Below are 8,543 nucleotides of genomic sequence, written 5' to 3' on the forward strand. Positions count from 1 at the left end.
AGACTGCAGCTCCGTATGTCTCCTTTTTTGGTATTTTCATGCAAATTCTTCTGCTAGTTGGGGTTTAGTCTACTTCTGTATCCTTCCCTTCAAGGCTCAGTGGTCCAAGATTATCTTCTGTGTCTGTGTCAATTGGTTTCCCTTGTCTTTGTTAAAGAGGGTCTGTGCAGTCCTTCTGCCTAGTCCGCCATCTTGCCGGAACTCCCGAGGACCTTACTCTTTAGTGGTTTTTCATTGCACAGGATAAAGTTCCATTACCTCAGGCCTTCACAATCTAGCTCCATCAGTTTCTCTAGATTCCCTCTTTTCCCATCTAGTTCTGCTAGGTTCTTCATACACCAGTCACTCTAAACTTCTCATGGTGCCAAAGCACCTATGTTCCTTCATTGTTTCATGCCTGCACTAAATTTCTGTCTGAAATGCCCATCCCTTTTTTTGCCCTGGAATTACCGCAGTTCAAGGTCACCTCCTTCTGAGACTCCACACAGGCTGAGTTAGTTTTCACCTCCATTGAGATCCCATAGAACTGTATGTGCACCTCTATCACACAATATCATAATTCTCTAAGTGTCTGTCTCTCCCCCTGTGGCCTCTTTAGAAGCAGGTGGATGCCTTTCTCCTCTTACTCCCCAACAGTGTAACTTAATTAAAGCAGTATCCATAGAAGCCCTCTGTAAGTGTAGGTTGAATTGGTAAATAAATGAATAAACTGTCTTGAAAACCATCTTTCAAATAATTGTTGTTAGGTGCTGTCGAGTCAGCTCCGAGTAATAGCAACCCTATGTACAACAGAAAGAAATATTACCCGGTCCTGTGCCATCCTCACAATCCTTGCTATAATTGAGCCTGTCGTCGCAGCCATTGTGTCAATCCATCTCATTGAGAGCCTGTCCCCTTTTCTGCTAACCCTCCACTTAACCAAGCATGGTATCCTTCTCTAGGGAATGGTCCCTTCTGACAACATGACCAAAGTAGGTGAGGCAAAGTCTGGCCATTCTCACTTCCAAGGATCATTCTGGCTGCACTTCTTCTAAGATAGATTTGTTAGTTCTTCTGGCAGTCCATGGTGTACTTTCAGTATTCTTCACCAACACCACAACTCAAAAGCATCTTCCTCTTCTTCAGTCTTCCTTATTCATTGTCATGCTTATGAGGCAATTGAAAATACAATGGCTTGGGTTAGGTGCACCATAGTCTTCAGAGACATCTTTGCTCTTCAGCACTTTACAGCAGATTTGCCCAGTGCAATATGTCCTGTGATTTCTTGACTGCTGCTTCCATTGGTATTGATTGTGGAACCAAGTAATATGAAATCTTTGACAACTTCAATCTTTTCTCCATTTATCATGATGCTGCTTATTGGCCCAGTCATTTTCTTTATGTTGAAGTGTAATCCATACTGCAGACTGTAGTCTTTAATCTTCATCAATAAATGCTTCAAGTCATCTTTACTTTCAGCTACCAAGGTTGTGTCATCTGCATATCTTAGTTAGTTAATGAGTCTTCCTCTGATCCTGATGCCATGTTCTTCTTCATATAGTCCAGCTTCTCGAATTTTGCTCAGCATACAGATTGAATAAGTATGGTGAAAGGATACAACCCTGAGTCACTCCTTTCCTGATTTTAAACCAAGCATTAACCCCTTGTTCTGTTTGAACGACAGCCTCCTGGTCTATGTACAGATTCCTCATGAGCACAATTAAATATTCTGAAATTCCCATTCTTCTCATTGTTATCCATAATTTGTTATAATCCACACAATCTAATGCTTTTGCATAGTCAATAAAACACAGGTAAACATCTTTCTGGTATTCTTTGCTTTCAGCCAAGATCCATCTGACATCAACCAGTAGTGTCCTTAAAATCATTAATTTTTTTTAAAACAATTTGATTGTATACCTTATTCTATATGTCAGAGTGAGGTATTAACTATAATACCAAAAAAAGAAATGCTACAAATAAGAGAGCCTGCTGAGTAAGATAGAGAAGACGTTAGAAAGAAGATGGTATCCTGTCAACTATCTGTGAAAAATCTTTATTGAGGCTTGTTATGTGCCAGGCACTTTTCTAGGTACCATCTATGAGTCGGGGCCGACTCGACGGCAAACAACAACAACAACAACAACATCTATTACTTGGTTTCATAACATAAATGATAGCAGTTATTTTAATTTCAGTTTCAGAACCCTTTTCTTTTGTTCCAGGACTCTTTTTAAGAGAAATGATTTGTTGTTAGACACACACAGTGTTTTAATTAGGTCTCTTTCCCAGCTTTAGTTCTATGCTCTACAAGGGCAATATTGCTGTTTTCACAAAGGTATAGCTTCCTATCTGTCTCAGCCGGGGCCTCCTCATACCACGCCTTAGCCATAGGAGGACACCAAGGGTCTTGACTCCTATTCAGAGCACAGGTCCTCAATAGGAATGTGGTAGCTAAGGTTGTGTGTCAGCATCATTGGGTCATGCGTTTGAATAGCTTGACAGATGGATGTAGTTATTCCCCATGACGACGAGATTGGACTTTGTGTAGTCACCTACACAAAATGGTGAAATCTGCTGTGAGCAGTTAATCAGTTGAGAGAGAGTTGCTTTCAAAGTGTGGCCTGCTTCCAGTACATATAGAAAGGATCCTGCATTCCATTCAGTCTTCATCTCCAGTTCTTGGACTTGACCCAGTGGCCTGTTGTATTGTTTGCCAATCTTGGGATTATTGTCTTTGCAGCTTGTGAGACAACAATCTGCCATTTTACCTGCAAATCTTGGGTTGGTCAGCCTCAGCAGCCAGCAGCTGTGTGAGTCAGGAGAAGTAGGCCTGGAAGGCAGAGCTGTAGCCCAAGGTTGAGGGGCTGCCCCCCAGCCCCTAGAGCCAACACTCTGAATTCAGACTTCTGTCCTCCTAAACTGTAAGAGAATAAATTTTTGTTTGCTGAAGCCATCCACTTGTGGTGTTTCTGTTCTAGCAGCACTACAGAAATCAAGATAAGGAACTACAAAGCTTTCATAAAAGACATTGGCTTCTAGTTTTCTCCTCAGTGGACTCAAAACCTGGAGAAAGCATTGGTAAGGGAGCCTGTAGAGAAAAGCTCAGGCTTGAGAAATCAGCAGCAGGTCTGTGTGGGCTGGTGGTTTCTTTGCAATGTTTCTCATCTATGAAATATAAAACAGGAAATTGCTGAAGCCTTCCAATACTCCTTTTCAAATCTCCTACCAAGAACATTCTAGGGCACAAAAGAGTTTGCCTCTCACTGATTCTCATATATGGGTTTTTCTAGCCAGTCTCTTGAATGGAACTGAATTAAAAATGATGCCAAAGTAAAAACTAGCTTTGTCTCCAGGTTTTGTTTTGTTTTGTTTTTAAAGCCATGGTACCTATACCATTGTCTTTCAGGTAACCAGCTAGTTTGTTTCTTCTAACTACCTGTGATTAATGGTTTACCTACATGAAAACACAACTCTGTCCAAGACAGGCCCCTAGCCAACACAAATTTTATGAAGATCCACCAGACGCCTAATATATTTTACATTCTTAAATACACTGCCAAGCTGTGCTTGTCAGAGGCAATTCCATTTGCCACATTTCAGAAGAGAGTCCTGAAGCGTATGTGACTCTAATTGGCATGACTGTGGTATAGGATTGTGGAGATTTATGAGTGACTGTAGCTGAAATTCACTTTGATCTTCCTAGATCCCTCTATACAGGAAACAATGAATTCAAGTTGCACAATAAATCCCGTGAGACTTTTTCAAGGTCAAAGAGCATGCATACAAATATTAACCACTTTTGTTTCATGTTTTCTCACCTTCCATAGAGGAACATAGAAACAAAGAAAATTTATAAGGAGTGGGTGGGAATAAAAATTTCTGGTTAGTCAAGTTTGCATATTTATTATATGTGAAATTATACTTTATGAAAGATTAGAATATAATAAAATTAAGTCAATGCTAAATAACCAAGCAGAAATTTACTTTTCTTTTTTTTTTTTTTTTGCAGTGTCTCAAGGTCATTGTTATCATCATGGACAGCTGCTCCCCTGTCCCAGATATTGAACTTCATTTTCAATCAGTCCAGTTTCTGAGATCCTACCAAGCCCTTCCCTCCTTGGACAACTTTTTTCAGGAACCAAGTAGGCTAAAGGTGCCTTTCCCTCAGCCAACTCATCCAGCTTTCAGGGTGTTCAAGTGGGGTGGGGGACAAGTCCTTACACCAAGGACAGCTCCACTCGCTAGACTGCCATCTCTGTCACTGTCAGTCTCCCTGATGTGCAGTCTCTTTCCCCACTGTCAACTTCAGGTATATCAGTGTGTCTTCTCTTCAACTTAGTCTACTGAGTCCTCTTTCTTCCATTCCTCACAACCAAACTGCCTATACTCAGAAGCCATATTCAAAATATTTAATAACCAGAATGATGTGGGCTGACCTCAACCAAGCAGAAGGGGAAATGACCCCTTTAGGTGCAGGCTCATGTAGTTCGTGGAAGCCCTCTGCTATACTAAGTGCACTCTAATTACTGGGGTAATGGGGGCTATCCAGGAATTGTCAAGCAATGGAGAACACTCTGGAGGTTAGAAATGTAGCTACCTACCAAGTAGTACTGTTGTACTGATACACACCAGCTGAGTATCAGCCTTTCTGAGACCCTAGATATCTTCCCAGAACATTGCCTGTATCCTCATCATAATAGAATTCTGGCTTTCCTCTCCTACGCAGCTTTCCTAAGCAGTAGCTGTCATTGGCCCATGGGTCAAAGAGAACGTGGCTGGAAGGGGTTGGGCTTTCTCCTTGATTCCCAAGGCTGCTTCCTTGGTCGTCACTCCCTCCATCCCTACCTACCCTGCAAGGTGAAAAGTCCTCTTTCTTGAGACTCACATCAGTTACCTATGTATCCTTGGCTGTCTCTTTCAGTTGCTGCCATCTAGTAAATTCCTGGCAATCTCTAAATGAACCTTTGACTCATTTTTTCTCATTTAAGAATGTTTATTAAGGATTCACTGTGCCAAGCAGTTTGTTAAATATACAAAGATGAGTAAAATATGATCCTTGTCCTTAAAGATACGCTTGTAGTTAATGAAGAAATGTAAAAACAATTACCAGACTAGATGGTAAATGCCTTAATGGCTATACAGTATTTACCTGCTTGGAAACGTGGACATGTGGAAATGGATGGGTGGGAAGGAAAGAAGAGGAAGAGTCAGAGTGGGTTGGACTGAACTGGTAAGCCAGTAAATTGGAGTCATCCAGGTAAAGCAGAGAAGGGCATCATTTATATCACCAGGTGTGCAGACTGAAGCCTGAGAAGGAATGGCACCTTTGGGAAACTGCAACTGATTCAGTCTGGTAGGTATAAAGGATTTATGCTGAGCAATGGCAAAGGATAATCCTAAAATGTGCCAGGAACCAGCTCATAAATCTAATTATCTCCCTATACAATATGTCCTTACTCCTTCTCTCTCCTTTCTTGGCTGGTGGAAAGTAATCATCCTGGAGTCTGACTCCCTCTTCAAGTCCTACATCTCTAAGTCTACATGATTCTGCCTCCTGAAAATCTCCATTCCACGCCCACTGCCGCTGCCTTAGTTCGTGCCTCATTACTCCATATGCCTTACTACAATAACCACTTCACTAGTCCTCCCACTTCCAGGCTCACCCAACCCCTTTCAATGCTCCTTTGCTGGCAGTGGTCACTCAATATTATCAGCTCCAGATAATGCCCTTCCCAGAGGGAAGGTGTCTGGGCAGGTGAAAGTCAATCCCCATTGTGAAATGAATGAATGTGCTTTAGCCTGCTGCCTGAGCGTAAACAACTCTGGTATCCTGTGAAGCCAACCTGAAGGCAGAACATTTGCTTCCCAGAGGACTCCAGCTCTGATCTCTGCAGGAGCATTTTTTTCCACTGTGAACTAATAAATTGGTATTTTGATCTTATTTTAAAATGAACTCTTCTTCACCTCCAGATTAAAATCACAAATTTGTGGGGCTTACAAATCTGGGATCTGAGCTTTGGTTACCATCACTCTTCCATAGAACCCTGGACCCCAAACACTGCTGAATTATTGAAATTCTTCTTGACAGACGGTCTTTCTTCTCCTCCCATCACCTTTATCGTCAACTAACTCCAGCTTGTTCTGCCAAATGCAGTTTGCATTTTCTTCTGAATGAAGCCTTCCCTGACTCTTCCATGGGAGGGTCGTGTCACCCTCTTTTGTGCTTCTATAATCCCCCATGCTAACCTCCACTCCAGCCTTGTCATACTATTTCAGAGGTTTCTGAATCCTACATTGTAGTAGATGGTTTTCTTGTTTATCTCTCTCAGTTGTGAGCAACTTGAGGCAGCTCCAGGTCAATTCTCCTAATATGATTCTACCTAAAATCCTCTCCCCTTTTGGCATCTGTTTGTGTGTCCTGTTCCTTTTTTTTGGAGGGGCCTAGCTGTGGTGGAGTAATGCCTAAGGCATTTGACTGCTAATCAGAAGGTTGGCAGTTCAAACCCACCAGCCGCTCCGAGGAAGGAACACTGGGCAATCTACTTCCATACAGATTTACTGCCTCGGAAACCCAATGGAGGCCGCTATGAGTTGGAATTGACTCGATGGCAGTGAGTTTGGTTATTTGGTTTATATTTTGGCCTTTTTATTTTCTTTTTCATAATGGGATTGCCGGATTTCCAGAGACATTAGGTGTGGACCCTAAGTCACCTTGCTTCAAAGAGGTAGTGTTCAGTCACCTACAATGAATGCTGTGCAGCAAGGTCTGAATGAGGTGGAGACGGAGCAGGAAGCAGACAGCTGGCACCACACTGCTGTGGATGACATTGAGAGTATAGGGAGACTCTGAAGACTATTGTCTGTGGGTGAATAGCAATTGTAGTTCTTGAAACAATGTACTTTAACTCACTCAAAATATTTGGTACAAATTAGTACTTCTTCAGGGAATGGTCCCTTCTGACAACACGACCAAAGTAAGTGAGACAAACTGGTCATTCTCGCTTCCAAGGAGCATTCTGCTGCACTTCTTCTAGGACAGATCTGTTCGTTCTTCTGGCAGTCCATGTATTCAGTATTCTTCAATATTCTTAGCCAACATCACAACTCAAATGGATCAACTCTTTTTCAATCTTCCTTATTCATTGTCCAGCTTTCACATGTATATGAGGCAGTTGAAAATACAATGGCTTGGGTTAGGTGCACGTTAGTCTTCAAAGAGACATCTTTGCTCTTCAGCACTTTATAGAATTCTTTCACAGAAGATCTGCCCACTGCAATATGTTGGGTGATTTCTTGACTGCTGTTTCTATTGGTGTTGATTGTGGAACCAAGTAATATGTAATCTTTGACATCTTGAATCTTTCCTCCATTTATCATGATGCTGTTTATTGGTTCAGTTGTGAGGATTTTCGTTTTCTTCATGTTGAGGTGTAATCCATACTGCAGACCACAGTCTTTAATCTTCATCAGTAAGTGCTTCAAGTCACCTTCACTTTCAGCAAGCAAGGTGTATCGTCTGCATATTTCAGTTAGTTAATGAATCTTCCTCCAATTCTGAAGCCGTGTTCTTCTTCATATAGTCTAGCTTCTCAGATTATTCATCAGCATACAGAATTGAACAAGTATGGTAAAAGGATACAACCCTGATTCACTTCCTTCCTAATTTTAAACCATGCAGTATCCTGTTCTGTTCCAATGACAGCCTCCTGGTCTATGTATAGGGTCTTCATGGGCAAAATAAAGTGTTCTGTAATTCCCATTCTTCTCATTGTTATTTATTATTTGTTATGATCCACACAGTCGTATGCTTTTGTATAGGCAATAAAACACAAGTAAGTATCTTTCTGGTATTCTATGCTTTCAGACAAGATCCATCTGACATCAGGAATGATACTCCTTGTTCCACGTCCTCTTCTGAATCCAGCTTGCATTTCTAGAAGTTCCCTGTCAATATACTGCAACAACTGTTTCTGAATTATCTTCAGCAAGATTTTACTTGCATGTGATAGTACTAATATTGTTAATCATTTCCACATTCTGTTGGATCACCTTTCTTTGGAATGGGTATAAATATGGATCTCTTCCAGTCAGTTGGCCAGGTAGCTGTCTTCCAAATTTCTTGGCATAGATGAGTAAGTGCCTCCAGCACTTTATCCATTTGTTAAAACATCTCAGTGGGTATTCCTTCAATTCCTGGAGCCTTGTTTTATGCCAATTCCTTTAGTGTAGTTTCAACTTCTTCCTTCAATATCATTGGTTTCTCATTCTATGCCACCTCTCGAAATAGATGAACACAGGCCAATTCTTTTTGGTACACTGACTGTGTATTCCTTCCACCTTCTTTTGTCGTTTCTTGCATCATTTGATATTTTGCTCATAGAATCTTTCAATATTGCAACTCAAGGCTAGAATTTTTTCTTCAGCTCTTTCAGCTTGAGAAATGCTGAGCATGTTGATTTTCTAATTCCAGGTCTTTGCACATTTCATTATAATAATTGGCTTTGTCTTCTTGAGCTGCTCTTTGAAATCTTCTGTTCAGCTCTTTTATCTTGTCATTTCTT

This window comes from Orycteropus afer, unplaced genomic scaffold, assembly GCF_000298275.1.
Source record: "Orycteropus afer afer isolate SDZICR_OR568_19922 unplaced genomic scaffold, OryAfe1.0 scaffold00198, whole genome shotgun sequence".
In the NCBI taxonomy this organism is placed as follows: domain Eukaryota; kingdom Metazoa; phylum Chordata; class Mammalia; order Tubulidentata; family Orycteropodidae; genus Orycteropus; species Orycteropus afer.